Below are 19383 nucleotides of genomic sequence, written 5' to 3'. Positions count from 1 at the left end.
AAAGCTAAAATAACTTTGGAAAATGCTTGCAAGAGAAGACTTATACTGATGCATATACATTTTCTGCTTTTATTATTGACTAGCTCACACCTGAACTACGGAAATGTTAGTCCATTTAAAGTTTTTAATATTATTTTAGGTTCCTCGCAGAATGCAGTTTTGTTAATCAGATGAAGCAGCTATAAACAACTGTGCTGTCTTTTTCCCCTGAAAGCTTGCATGATGGATTGAAAAGTTAAATTTCACAATTCTACAAATTTATTAAAAATGTGGAACTAGGAAAACTCATGAAGAAATGTCAGATCTAATTTGAGAAATTATTTCAGTGATGTTTTTTCCTAACATATTTGTCATGTTCGATTTGTTCCCACATCCTTTGTTTTCAAATTGCTGAACAACCATTTCCCAAATTGTCAATGATTAAGAAAAGGAAAGGAAAAGAAAGGAAAGAAGAATGTGCATGTGGTGATGTTAGCAGTATTCACTGAAAGTGACTTGACAAAGGACATGCTATTTGATCATGAATTAGTCTTATGCAGGGCTGAACAAATTAGTTTCCCTCCAGATGTTGTTGGTCTCATCAGCCTTAGCCAGCATGGCCTGTGATCAGGAATGACTATAGCACATCAACATCTGGAAGCCAATTTTCCCACACCTGCACAAATGATGTAGCATTTTCCCTACATTGTTGTACATAGCATAGTTTTTTCCGTGTGCATGTACATGTAGATGCAGTCGAGTTATGGCTAACTTCATCTCTGATGGCACTTGCAGCTCTCATCTTAACCTTGAACAGGACTTTTCCCACCACAGGGCTTTCCCACTATTAGCAGTCTTCCAGAAGGCACTTCCAGGCCAGGGACATGCAGCAGGAGGTAGTAGTTAAACACTTTCTCATTTCTGTTTCCCTTATCAAACTGGTGGCTCACATGCCTACTCTGAAGTAAAGCAAAACAAAGAACAATGAGCAGAGCAGTTCCTGATTGCAAATCTCCCATGTTGCATCTAGCTTGTGCCCCAATAAATATCTCTTTAAAATATGGGCCACTCTAATATTATATTGCAGGTGGGGCAGAATATTGTGCTGTCCTGAATCCAGATGAGAAACATGTTTGGACGTTAATGAGGGAAAAGTATTTTTGGAGTACACCTAAGACATATTACTTCCCAGCAAAAATTAGGCCATTTCTGAAAATACACAAAAGGCAGTGCAACTTCACCTTTCACCACGTCTGTTACAATCCCAATGACTGGAAGTTTCCTAGTAGGCCTGGGTCTAAGTGGGGTGGGAGTCATCCCAACAGGCTTTTTGTTTGTTTAAACAACTGCTTTATGTGTAAATTGCCTTCTGACAGGAGTGACTGCAGCATCTCTCATCACCTTGGATCAGGGCCTGGTTCCTAGTTGAGTGTACAGTCTGCATAAATCCAAATTCACCTCTATATAACCTGACCCATATGGTTTGTGTCTGATGTACAGCTCTGAATATATAAACAAATGAATGGAATTGTCCAGATTATTGTACTCTTTATCTAAATCTAGTAAGTGATACAGCTAATAAGATTTGAAATTGAGAGTACATTTACTAGGATTACAAATTCATATCTTCATGCAAGTTAAGTACTTCACCTCTAATTCTAATGCAGCTCAAGGAGAAGATTACATATGCCAGTGATTCTGAAGGAAGAAAAATGAAAATTTTGTGATGTGGAATGGATGCAATTAAGGATGTGCAAACGCTGTCCCTCTATTTCAGCAGTTGGTTTTCCTTGGCAGGCTGAAGGGTCTTTGGTTTGCCTCCTGACTCTTTCCAGTACGCATCTGGCATTTCTACTAAACTAAACAACTTCTGCAATTCAGACCCCTTCTTTTTTCTCTGAAAAAGCAGTTGAGCAGACTGTTTCATTTTCTAACTAGCAATGGGGCAAGTATTTGAGAAAAGGGAACACAAGAGACTAACTCCCCTTTCTGAAATAGGGCAGCCCCAATTCTAGCTGGGTTGGTTACATTCCTCTAAAGTTTGAGCCAGCTTGCATATGTTTTGAACTGGTGACTCCCTTCTGCTTCCCATGTATCATAATAGACTGCAGTAGGAATTTGAATGGTCTACATAGGTAGAGAAACCTTATATAAACAGAGCTGCAGGGAGGAGACAAAGAAAGAAAAAGGTGGCTGTAGGAATGGTCTACTCTTTGAAGCCATGGAACCACCATTAGTGTTCTAATCAATTGCTAAGCCCTTAGTAAAACAGGATAAGGTGTGGAGAAAGGGGAGGGAGACGTTTTCTACATCTTCCATAGTACTAGAACCTGAGGTGATCTCATGAAGCCGATTGGTAGGAGATGCAGGACAGATTCTAGGAAGTACGACACAGTCATATGTAGAACTATGGAATTCTTTGCCACTGGAGGTAGTGACGGCCTGCAATTTGGATTGCTCTAAAACGGAATTGGACAAATCATGGAGAAGAAGACTATCAATGGCTACAAGCCTTGTTGCCTATGTGTAACTTCCATTATCCAGAGGCAGTGTGTCTACTACACACAGCACTGTTGAGCAACCTGAGCAGGTGGAAGTCTTTCATTTTCTTCCACCTCAAAACAAGTGCCACTCTCCGATGCAGAATTTCCCACAGTTAGCTCAGCTGAAAGAGATATGATTTCTCTATGGGTATTGCCATTGAATATAATGTGATTTATTTCTAAGTAGAAATGCATTACAGTCCTCTAAGCAGGAGGGAAAAGGAGACTGTCTTGGACAGCTTGAAAAAGTCCTGTAGATTTATTTTTTTTCCAAAGAAAACAGAAGGGAAGGAGAAGTGGGGAGGCAGTATTGCGTGTGCAAGTCAGAGAATGAGGCACAGAAGGGGGAAAAGCAACTGAAGGAAGCTCTTCTCCAAATTGTTGCAGTTTTGCAGAAGCCCAGGGAGAACACATCCTCTTTCCCAACAGCCTACCTGTTCCAAGAACAGCACTGCATGCTCAGCATACACGCACACACATATACAAAATATCAGGACAAAAGCATGACTTCTAAAACTTTTATATAACTGGCCTGAAAAAATCCAAGATACAAAGGCAAAAATAAGGCAAAGGGGATGGTTTCATATGAGCACCATGTGACATGCAAGTGAATCAGCCATTAGAATGTCTAGTGTAAATTATCCCCTGGAAGAGAAAGATACTTTATATAGATTTGTTTACCCATTAGAGGAAAAAAAATCTGCACAGTTTACTGTTATGCTTTTCTGGATGAAAAAACTAGTATCTTTAAGGGTGCCTTTATTATACATGATGATTCTTCCCCTTATAAAAATTTCTGCATTAACATTAGTAGTATTTTCTTTCTGGGTCTGGCCAGATTATTACCATTGTCAAGCGGCAAGATTTAGCATTTCAGGAAAATCAACGTCTCATAAATAATTAACACCCAATCCTCTCATGCATTAGCACTCTGTTTCACAAAGTCCTGGAAGCATAAAGGGGACTTTATACCCACTGTAAGTATGTTTACACTGCCATTGCAGTGCAAATTAACTTTGATTTAAATAAGGCCCAAACAGCACAAGTTGCTTTATATAGCTGAATAGCATCACAGGTGCCTTCCACATTGGAAACCTGCAAAAATATTCATCAAAAAACATATTTAGCAGTCTTTAAGGATATAATTTTGAAATATGTTCTTACCCTGTTTCCCAATTAGAGAAAGACAGATGGCCATGGATTCATTTAAAAGAATGCATCCATTTATATACTGTGCTATAATTCTTTTTTAAAGTATTTTGGAGAACAAAATAAAGAAACTGTCATTGCATGAATAGAACCAACTACAACAAAGGAAGAGAGAGAGAGAGAGAGAGAGAGAGAGAGCGCGCGCGCGCGCGCGCGCGCGCACGAGCGCAACAGCAGGCCAACTCCACATGTTCAGCTGCATGGAAGAATGCAAGGTGCATTTCATATACTACTAGTAACTGACACTCTGGAATCAGATTGTTCCTGCCACCTTGCCATTTAGGATTATAATAAGTAGCATCCATTGAAGTGCCTATCCATTTAGTGCAAGGAAATTGGGAATGACAATTGAGGTTATCATGAAACACCAGATACTGCTTGTAAAAACAAGAAATTTTTTGTGCTGACTCTCAAGGGCCAGCAATTCACCTGGGCAGTGGGAAAGACAAGAGAAGCATCCGTGCTTCCTAGTGAAGTCCTACAATTCCAGTGTGCTGCCATTTCTTTTTTATGACATGACTAGAAAGTAGGCATGCTGCACAGCAAAGTGTTAACTTTAGCACCATCTTTATTTCTAGCATGTCTCTAGGTTTCACATAGTCCCAAGAGGCAGCCATGGCAAATAAATAAAATATCAAGTGTCAGTAGTCCAGTGCTTTGCTTTGAATTATGTCCAGCCATCTCCCCAGTTAATTTTCTTTTGGGCTCAACAGTTTCCTTCTGTAAAATGGATGTTTTTGACTAATCACATCCATCATGAAAGCCATTTTGTCAATGAGTAACTCTCTGACAACCATTTTGTAAGAGTGACACATTCTCAAAATTCTAGATTGGCCCTAAAAAGTTGAAGAACTTTGGTTTATTCTCACAAGGGATAGAACTACAACTACCAACAGGCCAAGTGGGAAAACAATGCTTTTGTAGCTTCCATGAGGGAGAATGCTTTCCTATTAATTGGGATTGGTCCAAAATTTAATTTGGATTCTTTAAAAAGAATTAGCATGTCAGTAACTTGATTTGTTCCTTCCTCTGAATAATCTCATGCACCATTAATATCATGGACCCACGCTGAACTTGATTAAGCAACAGTTTCTAGAATAGGTGCAGTTGTGAGTATTTACATTACTCAGCACTTTGGCTGAAAGACAATATGCTTCAATCTTAAAAGTAAACTTACCAATCAAGTGAATTATGTGATATCAGCCTCAGTGGCCTACTTTAGACTATAGATGGGGTATCTTATTTCTGAATATATTTTTTGCTTAAAACACACACACACACACACACACACACACACACACACACACACCCCTACCTTCAGGCAATGTAAGAGTGGTAAGTTAGGGATAGGAGTTTTACAGTGCCATTCTATGCATCTGATCCTATTCTGTTAAACAGAATATGCCTTGTAGTTCCCAGCCTTCCCCAGTTAGTCTGCTTCTGGCACCTTCCTTAAGTGTTGTGAAGATTTGGTAAGCCAGCATCTTCTACAAAACCCTCCATCATACAATCTGGCAAGGGGCTTCCGTATGAATAATGGCTCATGTTTCTTCTCACTACCCTGGATCTTAACAGCCTTATATTATACTCCATCCTCTTTTCCATTTACTGGTTCCCATCAGCTCTAGTTCCATTTTCAGGTCACCTTCAAGCCCTTGTCTGAACGTCACTTTGCATCAGTTCTTAAAGTAATCAGTTCCTAAGTGCTCAGTTTGGCATCTCCAAGGAATGTTCTGCCATTATGGCTTGATGAGAAGAGGCTAGTTTAATCAGAAGGGTGAGGGAGAAATACAATTAAAAAGCAAGTACATTTTTAATTTCTTTTTTTGTTCTCGAAACTAAGTGTTGGGTTAGCACTGGTGAAGATGAGATTGGAGCCAAGGAATAACTAAGTCATTTCTCTCTCTTTGGAGTATCATCATATGTCCCCTTTACATGCAGCAGATCTATTTTTTCCCTGCCCATGTTTTGCAGCTATAATACTGGCTGTTTCCTTGTGGTACTTGGATAGTTTGTAGTTGATTCTTCCCTCGGCAAAGGCAAACAGAACTCCTTTCAAAGGGCTGAAAAACAAAACAAAACAAAACAGGAAGGATTTCTTGCCTGTCTGTAGTCCAAAAAGAAACGAGGCAGCTTTAATAGTCTTGTTGCTTTTCATAATCACGCCTGTCCGCCATCCCATTTTGCCATGATTTTTGCTGTGCTGACTCTAGAGTTTTGAGGGACTTGTCATGATAGTCTAACTGGGTTGCATCCTTCAGTGAGTCTGTCTCCTCACCATTATTATTGTCATTGACAGCTCCTCACTTGCTGTTCCTCCTCATCCCCTTTCTCAGAATTATTTCTAGCTGGATAGGCAGAGAGTCAGTGAGAAAGAAGGTGAGAAGTATCTACTGGTCCCTTTTTCACCACTTTTGTCTCTGTCTCCTTCTGAACCCAAGCTGAAAAGCTGCAAATACCATCAGTAGCTTTTGGTGCAAAAGGTACGGACAAGCTCTTCATGAAGTCAGCAGGGACAAACTTAAGCCTTGCATAATACTGGATCACAAGATTCTTTTAGTTTCCTAAGTTAAAGCATCATGAAAGAAAGTTTGATAAGGATCTGGCTCTGATTGTCATAGCCCTTCCTGTTCAGGCTGAGTGGGCTACTGCAAGGAATCCTTGCAGCTGTTCACTGACAGTTCCACTTCTCTTTGCTCTAGAGATGTGATGTCCTCACACAGGCTTTGTTCTGTGGTTAAGACTTTATGTGGAATTTCTGAAAGAAAAGAAGAAAAAGTTGAAATGTATAATGGCACAATCATACACAAGTTCAGAAAGGTAAAATGCTTAGAGCTCAGCATATTCTAGCAGTTATGGAAAATGCTACAAATTGTAGGTCTATTCTGTTTAAACATGTGCAGGATTGTACCTTAAATACTATTTTCTTACAGTAAATTGGTAGATCTCTGTATTTTCATGCTGTCTATTCAAGTATTGATATTTATATCCCACTTTTTCCTTTTAAGGAATTCAAAGTGGCTTACATAATTCTCCTACTCCTACTCCTTTATTCAGTGTTATCCTCACAAGAATAGCCCTGTGTGCCAGGTTGAGCTAAGAGTTTTTGACAGACCCAAAGTCACACAGTTAGTTTTATGGCTGAGAGGGGAACAGAACCCGGATCTGTTAAGTCCCAGTTCCACTGATTGTGTTATGTGAAGGGGTTTCTTTCGGTGAGGAAACAGCTTTTTAAAGGTTTTACTCAGTAGTCAATCTCTCTCTCTCTCTCTCTCTCTCTCTCTCTCTCTCTCTCTCTGAAAGAAGGGCAAGAAAGTCCATCAGCCCACTGTGGGCATACTCTTTTTGCCCCTTCCCCCCTTTCTCTTCTGTGATCTTCTCTTCCCCCTTCTCCCTGCTTGCTCTCTTCTTCTCTAATAGTGACTCTTAGATTTGTATGAGTCACTCAGCAACATACACACATCCATGCACACACGTTGTTGAAGAATTCTTTTTCTTCTGCCTGTCTTTACATCTTACTGAAAAGAACAAAATACCAGCAATTGTTGAAATAATACACATGACTTATTTTGTGAAACTCTGTACATTTTGGGAAGATATAGAACACAACTCAGCCAGTAAAGAAGGTGTTAACTTGCTTGACAAGCTGTGCTCTTAAAATCTTTGCGGGGGGCATAGCTGCTGCTATGGAAAGCAGCTGAGGTAAAAAGCTTTCCTTCATTTTCATTTGATCAATGTGTTATTTGATGTCTAACTTGTTTCAGGCTGCACATCCTGAAAAATCAAGGGATAGCTGGTCTCCACATTGTAGGGCAGGATGCTTTGGGCATTTGTGTCAACCATCTAGGCAATTTGTCTGTTTCAGGATTAGGATACCTTAATAGACCCTCCATCACTGCAGAAGCTTGGGTCCCAGCAAAGTAAATCCCAGGTAGTGATCTTTCCATGACAACAGAACTATAAAACATTCCTCCCAGATCACCACTATCCCATTGTGCACAGAAATCCAGAACTAGAGTATACTCTGCTGAATGAGTGAGGCCAAATTCTAACTGGGGTACACCCATGTTTGCCACTAAGGTCATGCATCCTGAGCCACTCCAGGCAAGATGACATTAGTATGTATGTTTCTGCGCAAGAAGCTGCAGAAATTCCAGCATGAACCCTGAGACCATCTCAGGTAGCTCAGAAAAAGAGGTTGTTTGGGAGTGGGGTAGGCGGTACATCAACAAAATCTATATTCAGTCTCAAGCACCCGCCTTCAGATATGCAACATTGAAACTGGGATGGCGCAGCTGGACAGGGCAACTAAACTAAGCTATATGGTTTTATGTGACGCTGCATGGAAAGTCCAGGTAGGGAAACCTGGGAGAGTATTATCCAACCAAATCTCTGTGATATCTCCATGATACCTGTATGATGTCAGCACAGTCCTCCAGTATCAAGTCCTGGATTGCTGAGATTGTCCCATTTATTGACCTGGCATTCATCAGCAATACCTTCAGTTTACTAGCAAATTATACTGGCACATGCTCATAAGGTGAGCATAAAAAGCTGAAGTACAACCAGCATGAATTCAGTCATTTCTGTAATGTACCATGAAACAAAATAGTGGTTCCATTCCTTCCCACCCAAAAATGCTGCTGTTGTCTGCCATGTAAACCCATCTGGTGTGCTTTAATGGATCTCTCCTTTGTAACATACATCACAGGCACGCCACCCCCACCGCACAATTGATCTGGTTATGGACAACAACGGTGCTCAGGTCCCTTATCCCCCACCCTTGCATGCTAGAGTTGCTTTGCTTACGCTAGAGTGAAAAGAGATTTTAAAAATGAAATGTCTTCTTTGACCCTGACTTACTCTTTTGAAATAAGTCAGATGTCTTTTGATAGTAAATGGCATCCATTCCTATACCTAAATTAAGAAAGAAGGAAATCTTATCTAACAAAATGCATTCATCATTTCTACCTCTACCCTGCCATGTTCCTTTTTGTAATGCTGTATCTCCTGCTGTCAGTTTTTCTAGTGAGGTGACATGTGGGGATGGCACAAAGGGAGGAAGCATTTAGAAGATAACAGATCAATAGTTGAAGACAAAAGGTAATCAAAGAGCCATACAAAGCTGTCAATAGTGTAGCTTGTTACCTGGGCTGTATTTTTCCTTAGAGAACTCTTGCTTCACTTATTTATTAAGGCAAAGTAGCAAAACAAAAGGTTGTAAAATATTCTTAAGGAGTAAGGCAGGAAAAATGGTTAGTGTAAATATCGGTGTACATTAAAATCTATGCTTTTATTTACACTTTTATTTAACAATTGTCAAACTTAGTGGATTGGCTTAGAAGAGTTAGTTGCTGCACTTTTTTCTTTCATTTTTCCTTCTTTGTTTAGAGTTTGTTCAAAAGGATAAAGAGGTTTGGGGAAAACATGTAGTTCTTTGGGCACTTGAAATTATGTCGTCCATCAAACTACCATGGCTTGGAGATGATGTATCCAGGTTAGATAATTCAGTACTCATGCTGCACATGGTATCTGCTGATAAACTCCTGCCCGCTGCAGGATGAATCATGTGTTCCTTATCAAATAATTTATCCAAAATGGTGTAGGTTTAAATTGTGTTGAAGCTTTGCTAAATGGAAGCATAGAATACAGGTCAGTTACACCAAAAAGGAGATCCTAAGGAGATGACTTGGGGAGTTGTAGATCAGACATCATTTCAACAGTGCTGTTTAAAGCAATGTGATCAGGTCGCTCTGGTTGTGATCTACCCAGTTGAATGTTTTTCAAATGTGAAACCTTTTTCCTTGCAATTTGGGCATAATATCTAAATTGCAAATTTCCTGTTTTTCATGTGAATGCTGCTCAGAATTCTGTTCCGTATATTGGTGAACACTGATTATATTGCATTGTCATCCTTAATTAAAGATAGACAAACATGAAGCCCTTTGCACTACTTCAGAACTGATGTAAGTATATTCCATGCATGACTTGGAACCCAGATATCTGAAGGAACACTTTGCTCTCTATGAGCCTACTGATGCTATTAGATATTGAGAGGGGTGGGGGGAGAGTACATCATCTGATCATGTGATAAGTGAGATGCAGCCTTATCCATGGTGACAACCTGATTCACATTTCAGTGCCATGCTAAAATACATCTGTTTACCTAGGCATTCATGAACTGTTAGCTGCTGCTGAAATCTGTTCCTTTGCTGATAGTTCTGCTAGTTTTCTTTGGACATATTTGCTGCATTTTATTGTATTGTATAAACCTTAGCCACTTGGAAGGATAACTGGAGTAAATATATCAAGATGCGATGAAATAATATCAACAGCCCTGAGCCCCACGACAGTGCCGGCAGGCCCCTTCTGGCCCCTCCAGCGTTACAGCGGCTGGGGCCATGCTGGAAAGACCACCCCAGGACTAGCATGCATTCCCAACTTGATTTCCAATACCTTGTTCACTCGCACTCATATCCAGATACATACCTGTACACCACATTACCATCAGACTTTTATGCAGTCTCCATTCATGCCAGTGGGCCCTTTTAAAAAGTCTGATTGCTTTTCTACCAGGGATAGGGGAGGACAGCACTGGAAAGGGGAGGGCAGCGCTCCCCATCAGTGACCTTCCCACCACTTGGAATAATTGCTCCATATGTTTCAGTTTGGGATTTGAAATTCTCTATCAGCATCACTGGAGGCTTTCCTTAAAGCCCTGCATCTGGGTGGGAAGGGGAAGTTTTGGAGAGATTGCTGCTTTACATAGGAAGGATTAGCCCTTTCCACTCCCTCTGAAATATCCTCAAATTCCATTTAGATTTTAAGTGGCATGAATTTGGGCTTTATAAAGCCTCACTAAGTATGGGAAAGGGGAGGAAAAATTCCTTTTCTCCAATTAATGTTTGAAGATAAGGGCAATAGGGAAGCTGGTGGCCTGGATAAGGACCTGCTATTAGCACGTGTTCTGCATAGAAGAAGTCTCAGGTTCAGTGCTAGGCATCTCTAGTATGAAATCCCAGAGACTCATTTGTGAAATGCCAGAGAACCACTGCCAGCCAGTGTAGACAATACTGAGCTAAATGATCCAATGATATTGCTCACCACATTCATGTATATTGGATATTTTATTGCTGCTTTTATTGTTTTTTGATTATTGAAAACCAGTATAGAACATTGGTAATTAGTGATTTAGGAATATTTTGAATCAACAAATCAACAAATAATGTATGACAACATGAAACTAATGACTATATTGTTGGTAACACCTGATGTATATACTTCAATACTTATTACGTTTGTATTCTTCCTTTATCATTTGCAAAGAACCCTAGGTGGCTTATGTAATCCTCGTTCACTCCATTTTATCCTCACAACAATCACGTGATGTACATTAGGTCAAGAGTTAAGTGACTGGCCCAAAATCATGGCACTGTAGAGTCTAGAATCCAAATCTCTAAGTCCAACATTCCAACCACTACTCCACATTGGCTGTCCCTATTTAGTTAGAAACTTTTCTTTATTACATATACTTACTGATAACTTGCTTGTTTGAGAGGAAAAACTACCTTTTTATGTAAAAGGTGAAATTAACCAATCTTAACTTAGAATCTTTAATGTTAATTCAGGTATACCTGCCCTGAGGTTACCGTTTCATACAGGAAGACAACTTTCTAGCTAGAAGTTCTAGCAAGATGGTCCTGAGTGTTCTATTGCATGAGGTAAATGTTTTATTGTTGCATGACTTTTGTCAGCAATAGCCTACATTGCCAGATACAGGAAAAAAAATACTGAAGAGAACATGAAATCGTATCAAATTATGCTCAGATGTGTTTTGTTTGGTGCACTATACAAGTATTAGGAATAGAATACTGCACCCATATTTTAAAGAAATATATTCTATTCCTCATAAACCCTTGAGAAGAACCATATTGAGATAGCGTAGTCCCATTTTTTTTTTCAAACCAAGGATGGTATCAGCCATCTTTGTTTATTGCTTGTAATATAGTTTTCTGTATAGAAGAGTTCTTCATTTAGTACCATCTTCCTTCAGTGTAATCAGGTGGCATTCTCTGTAGGGTATAGCTTTGAAATATTAATTGTATATATTATTTCTTCCACTCCTTTATAAAATTACAGAGATACTAAGTTAGGGAAGCAGGGCAGGGAAGAGTTTGAATAACATTATGCAGAGATAACAGTATTACTGCCTGAGCAATGGATGCTTGCTCAAAGTATAGCTATTTATCAAACTAAAATCAAATTTACCATTTCTGCATAAGTACTATGCAGAATATGTAATAGCTATAGTCTGCAAATTTCTGTTAACTTGTAAGTCATGTTGTACATTTAGTCATGAAAACAAATTTAGGAGGTTCTTAAAACTTGCTGGTAAATACATGAACCTGGCGCTCCTTAGAAATCTGTTTATCTTTTTTTCGCAGCAGACCTGTTAGGGAAGAAGAGCAATTTTGTTTCCTCCCTAGTGGTTTAGATTTGATTTGAACTCACAGCAGAGTTTAAGCTGATGAATAGCTTTTTATTGAACATGAACAAATTGAGAAATTCTGATTAGTCAGCGACTTTTTCCTCATAATTTACATTACACAGAAGATGTATGTAGCAAAAATTGGACACAAAGGCATGCACATTTGATAGCTTGTATGGAATGACTAGATGAATTAATGAAATAATTAATGAAACTGGACGTGGTACAAGACCTTTTCTGTTACATTACTTTTATGAAGGAGAAAGTGAGCTCTTTATATTGGTAAACAGACAAAGGCTCTTGCCATAAAATATAAATACATTATAGACAAAAATGCGGACAGAGCCCAGTGTTGTTTTCATTTCTTAATTGTCACTAACTCAGTCTGGGCAAAGTTGAGTAAGGATTTCTATTGCAGCTATTAGTACAATATATTTTGACCCATCCAAGGTCAAACAAGACCCCCCAAGTTGAAGACATGGCCTTATTTACACCCTCCCCCCCAGCCCAGGTTGAAGAAATTGATTCTCCGAGATTTTCTACTATGCAGTCAATGCAGTTGTGACACCTTTCCTTCTTTGTTATACATGTCCCTGACCAAAAACCATTCCCAAGCATATGCATTACTACACTTCTAAAGTTTAGTTCTCCTTCACCTTTTTTAACAAGCAACATGCAGGAATCTCCTAGAGGCTGAATAATCCGGTCTCTTGATTAGTCAGTTTTAATGCCCAATCTGAACGCTCTTTGGGATTTCCTTCCCTCCATTCAAATAGCTTTCATTAGGAATGTTCACACATAATGCAAATGGTTATAGTACACTTACCTTGCCAAATGTTCATACATCTGCAAGGTAACTACTCATGAGCAATCTCTCTGTGTCTCCATCTTCCCTCTGAATGCCAACACATATCCTATCAGTCCCCACAGCATGGAACCAATCCCAGCACACACCACTCCTGCGTGCTTCACCTGCCTCTCCCCCATTGTCCCCAGGGTGTGTTCTCAGCTGGCCACTGCCTTTTTTCCTCCTCCTGCTCCATGGTTCACTCCTCTATTTATTAGAATAAAAATACTGCCTACATGCTTCTGCCTCCCCTTCTGGCACACACCGTCCTATACCTGCCCAGATTGCTAACCAACCCACCACCTGGCCAATCTCCCACCTTGCTTGTGGCCTGACTGGATCACCCACCGACTCACTTCCTAGCCAGATACCCAAGATGCCTGCCTGGGGCAGCTGTGGCCACCATGTTCCCACCTGATGTGCCCACCCACATTAATGCTCTGTTCCCTCTTGTGCAAGACAGTGCACACTCATGCTAATGATTTGAAATTATGAGTAAGCAGTGAAGTGGCAAACTTTGGTGATGCCTATTTAGGGTAGTTGAAACCAAAAGGATTCTCTCCTAGCTGGGAAAATGCAGTTCAGTGTGAGCAAGTATAAAGTAATGCATGCTGAGGGTAAAAATCGTAACTTCAAGTATAGGCTGGTCAGATCTGAGCTAGTAGGGAGTGCTGGACTATATGGACCCTTGGCCTGATGCAACATGGGTTTTCTTATGCCCTTAGCAGTAGAGTTTCAGTAGCAGCCAGTCATCTGCTTACCTGAGAGTGAGGCACAACAAACTGGAAGAGATTGGAAAAAAAGGTCCATCAAATCAAGATAGGTGGCAGCAGCTGCAGAACATTCTCCTCTCCTGCTGTTGATCTCTTTCAGAGTATTGTTGTTTCTATTAACAAAGTCGTGCCCAACCCATTGCAACCCCATGGACAACAGCCTTCATGTCCTCCACCATCCTCCAGAGTCCACTTAAGCTCATGCCGACTGCTTCAGTGACTCCATCCAGCCACCTCATCCTCTGCCGTCCCCTTCTTCTTTTGCCATCAAATTGTCCCTAGCATTAGACTCTTCTCCAGCGAGTCCTTCCTTCTCATTAGGTGGCCAAAGTATTTGAGTTTCATCTTCAGTATCCGGGCTTCTAAAAGGCAGTTGGGGTTGATCTCCTCTAGGACTGACTGGTTTCAGAGTAGGAGATTTTTAACTAGAGGATAGGGCAGCAATACACCTTTCCTTTTTAGACTGAGTGGGTGTATAGAAAGAATTTGGTTTCAAAGGGTGGCAGGGTAGAACGGTAAAGTATTTAGGCCTCTTCCGCTGGTGCAAGGTGGTCCTGTTCCGGAATACTGTACAGTAAGTATTCTGGTCATCAATATAGTTAAGATCAGACCAGCTGTCTGTAGTCCAGACTCAATGTGAGCTGCATGTATATAGATTATTTAATAGTAGTATCCTCCCTTCTTGAATTCAGGGCCCCCTCACCATCAAACAGTGGTATTTTAGCATATGTTTTAGCCAGTGCTTTTTTTGTAAAAAAAACAAAAAAAAGTTGCCGGAACTCATGTCTTGGGGTCACACTTTTACACAATGGTTGCCGCTGGCAGTAAGCACTCACGCGACCATGGGCTGAACAAGCCACTTCCATGGGCCGCCTGAGGTCCAGACTGGAGGGTGCCCTCCTGTGCTTTAGAGGCATAAACAAGCCTGTGCCACTCTCTGAAAATCACCTTGATTGTGTAAACAAAAGGGGGGTGGTGAGCGAGGGCAAATGGTGCATTTGCTCCAAAGAGTGCTCTTATGTCCTCTTGTAACAGGGCAAAATGGTGGAGGTGGTGGACCAAAGGAGGGAAGGCTGCGACTTTCCAGGTGATGCTGGACTACAGTTCTCATCTTCCCCCTCCATTAGCAAACTTGTCTCAAACTAATGGAGCCCAGCAACATCTGGATGGCCACAAGCAAACTGCCCCCACTGCAGAGTCTCTCAATTGGCTGGGCTCTAACATTTCAGACTGCAGGGGGGTTTGTGTGCGTGCGTGCAAGAAAGTGAATGTATGGCTGTTCCCTTGCATCATTCTCAAACTCAGAGTACAGCAGAAGCACCTGCAGCCTCCTCCACACACACCCTCGAATATTGCTGGGCTATAATTTCCATCAGCCACAACCAGCCTACCCGCTGGCAAAGTAAGATGGGAGTAGCAATTCCCTGGATCTGAAGGGTTGCAAGTTCCCCAGCATGGGGCAAGATCTTCTCAGTGTGGCCTCCCCACATTACGGTTCTCTCTGGGAGTGAAATGATTTCACCTCCTGCAAAGGAAATGCCACCCCAGGAGGGTTGCAGGTGCTCCCCAGAGACTGGCCGTCTGGATGCAGCCTGCAAGGCCCAAGCTGCCAGGATGGGGGAAGGTGAGGAGGTGGCCCTCGTCCACAGACAAGCGGCTGGGAGCAGGCCCATGCAGAGCAGGCGGGCTGTCCTGGCAGGGAGACCGTGAGGCATGGAAAGCAGAGAGTAGGGGAGGCGGCTGTTTATTGGAGAAGAGGTCTGGGCCCCACCAGGGCGGGAGATGGGAACGCCAAATGGGAAAAGCTTCGGGAGGAGAAGGGGAGAGACCAGGGCAGCGCCGACAATCAGCGCCGACACACAAGCAGCCTGCAGGCACTATGTTAATGATTTTTGCTGCCGATCTGCTACGCCCAACAGGGCAATTCACAATCACTTGGAAAAATCTGTCAAAAAATGGTGCCGGAACGCTGTTCCGGTGCATTCTATGACAAAAAAAGCCCTGGTTTTAGCATTAAAGATAAAGGTTTCCCCGTGACATTAAAGTCCAGTCATGCCTGACTCTAGGTGGCAGTGCTCATCTCCGTTTCCTAGCCAAGGAAGCCAGCTTTTGCCCACAGACAGTTTCCATGGTCATGTGGCCGGCATGACTAAACACCGAAGTGCACGGAACGCTGTTACCTTCCCACCGAAGTGGTACCTTTTTATCTACTTGCATCTGTATGCTTTCAAACTGCAAGGCTGGCAGGAATGTTTTAGCATTGGAGGAAGTTAATTAATATCACTAGATGCCTTTTTACTATAAAAACTTGGCTGCAGGAGATGCAGCGTTACAAAAGAAAGGTAAAGTTGCAGATAGAATTGTTTCATTATATAAGATTTTCTTCTCTCTTCTGACTTCTTGTAGGAGATGTAGTTGGCATTTCTGTTCCTTTTTACTCTAGTGTAAGTCCAGGGAGTCTATCCTGTTAGTTAGAGGGCTTTCATCTTTTCTTTGTTGGTTCTTTTCGCAAACAAATGTAAACTTTGGGGTTTAGGCTTTTTTCCCCCTCTTTTTTTGGAAAGCCTTGCTGTGACACTTGAGCATAGGCCCTGAAAGCCCCTCAGAGGTATTTTCTGGTACCTTTGAATGCTGCATAGATGAAAGTGTCTTTTCACAAGACCTGGATAATTGTTGCTGTTCAGGCCAGGGAAATCCCATCTCTGCCTTTTCCTGGTAAGAACTAGCTCTGGAGCTTTGGATTTTTCATGCTTGCTTTAGGTTTGCTGTGCAGATACATGATGGATGCTCAGAATAGAATTTAGAGTAGATAAATTTTTGCAGTGTTTAACTTCTTGCTATTACTTCTGAGGAGTTAGAGAGAGAGGTAGCAGTGGGTGAGGAGGTGGATTTTGGATGGTTTTCTGGAGTGGTGAGGATGATATTAACATCTCTGAATGTCCCTTTTGAGAATGGGTTGCGGCTGGCTTCCAAAGATTGCTTTTCTGGGTGTCTCAGAAATCATCATCATCATAATTGTCATCACCATCATCATCTTGTATGGATTCTTCTGAACTGTTCTGCACTCATGATCTTACGGTCACTTGATTGATTGGATGTTGGCAGCTGTATTCTGAAATAGGCAACTAAGGATGCCTGCCAGCCTTGTCTGCTTCAAAGAGATGGACATTTTGACTCACATTTGTCACAATGGCAAACCATCAAATGAACAATTAACATTTAATAGAAGCATCTAAAAGAATGGGTAATGCATAGGTTACGGTGATATTGCAGTGATTATTGATAAACAGGGAAAATGTTCACAGTTACTAAAAAGGCAGTGCGACAGATACATTGCAATCTTATATTATGCATTTAGGATAATTTATGCCAGTGGGCACAAAGAAGATATTTCTGAGCATCTGGTGGCCAGTAAATTATTGCCTTAATTAAAAAGCATAAAAATTGAGTACCAGTGCAGTTGATTTTGATTGTTCACATAATATTTAACAAACCTGCACAGTAGGTCCAGGTTTTGCTTCATACTTTCAATTTATGAAATCAATACTCTTTTTCCTTAAATAATTAATTTAAAAATCTAGGAATGTTGAGTGTTACACATGAGATTAAAATAAACATTAAAAAAACTAGAGCAGCTTGGTGAACCCAGGAGAGAAATGCATTCTTGTAACAAGCATACCATCTGTTGTCTGTTTGTTTAATGAATTTATAAAGGCTTGCGGTTTCTAATTATTTAGTAATTAGTTATAAAAATTTCAAAATGCGATTGAAAAACCAGGAAAAACAGGCTATCATTCAGGTACAAGCTTAAAATGAAAATTAATTTACATCTTGTTTTAGTTTTTGCTTTTTAAAATGCAATATAAAGTCATTTTCAGATTAAATAGAATAAAAGAACTGCCATCTAAGATGAGATAAACTTTAGAGCAGGCCACTTAATTGTATGCTAGAGCAGTGTGGTGTATCCTTCATATCCCCTTGCAAGAGCTAAGTGAATTATCTGTTTAGAAAACTTCTTACAGCTGGCACACATGCTGGTTAAAATGGTGTATGATGACAGCACATTTGTGTTCTCTTAGAAATACTTTTGTGAAAATATTACTTTGATAAGCAGTGGGATTTCTGGAGGAAAATATAACTTTATTAAACCAAATATTGAATAGAAGTCAGGTTGGTTAATAGCAGCACATGTTAGAACTTAAGTTTAATTTGGTAACATAACAAAGCTTTCATACTTTAATGGTCACATGTCAGAAAGTGCAACATTAAGTGTCCAGCAAAATGTATAAAAGAAGCACTCCCTGGAAAATGCGGGGGGGGGGGGTGAGTACATGAGAATTTCTACATAGATGGCTGGCAATGCTGGGACTTGTAGGGGTCTGTTTGTTTGTTTGTCTCGGCATGCATATAAGGTTGCACAATAAGTGTCTTTCATTAGATTTTTATTAAAAGGAAACCATTATATTATGATAAACTTTAAAATAATAAAGTAATAAAGAAATAAATGTTCCCACTCAATAACTACACCAGGGTGGCTCAACTTTTTGTACCTCAAGAGCCCCATGAGGACTTCAACTCGGAACCCAAAGGCTACACAATGAATTAGATTTCTGTATCATAAATTAAAGTATTTGCAACATATTTATTTAATGTAATATATTTAATTAACCAGGCAATGAGGGATAATTAATTTTAGGATGATTTTAGGAATAACTAAATGAAAAAAATGCTTTAAGGGTGTGTAATCTCTGCAGAGCCTGAACACAATGACAGCTATTCTGAGGTGGTCCATCCCTTTCTTCTCTGTTTCTGGTACCCATGTGACCCCCCCCCCCCCCAGTCCTTCCTTACTTTTTGGAATTGGAGTGCTGAGCCTGTTGTATTTGAGTTGACAGACTTTCCCCAGCATGATCCACCCACTTCTGTTGACAAGTACAAAGGCTCTGAGCTTTCCTGAGGCTCAGCAAAAGAGCAGGACGGGGCAATGGCCTTGGGAGAGCTCGCTGCAGTCATAGCCATCACTGGAATCCAGACTTGGGCCACATGTTGGACCACCACGAACTACACTGTGTAACTGTTTATTTAGTATGTTCATTCCCATTCATTTAGCAGCTTTAATTGCCAAACTTTATTTCATCTGTCCTACTTAGCTCGCTTATATAGTATAGTATGGAAACAAACAGAGAAGCAACATGATGTTGTCCTTTCGAAGCAGTGATTTGATCTCACAGGTCTAAGTCCAGCACTCAGCATCTCAAAAAGATAAAATCCATTGTAAGTCTTGTTAAAATTCAACTAACTTACCTCTATCATTTTCTACAGAGCTTAGCCAACTTTACCAACTAATGCACTAGACCAAAATTTCATGAACTGTGTTCCAAAGATTCTCTGTGGTCTATAATGGCGTTTCGTGTGGTCTGCAGCATGGTTGTGGGAAAATAAAGAATATCAGCACTTTCTTCTTCATGCTCCTGTATTCGATGGGGTTCTTTTTCTGAATGTGCAAGCCACTTCATAGATCTTTGCTCACAAAAGCACATACAT

Source organism: Varanus komodoensis, unplaced genomic scaffold (assembly GCF_004798865.1).
Source record: "Varanus komodoensis strain SLA01 unplaced genomic scaffold, ASM479886v1 scaffold5, whole genome shotgun sequence".
Lineage (NCBI taxonomy): Eukaryota > Metazoa > Chordata > Lepidosauria > Squamata > Varanidae > Varanus > Varanus komodoensis.
This window is presented reverse-complemented; position numbering follows the sequence as displayed.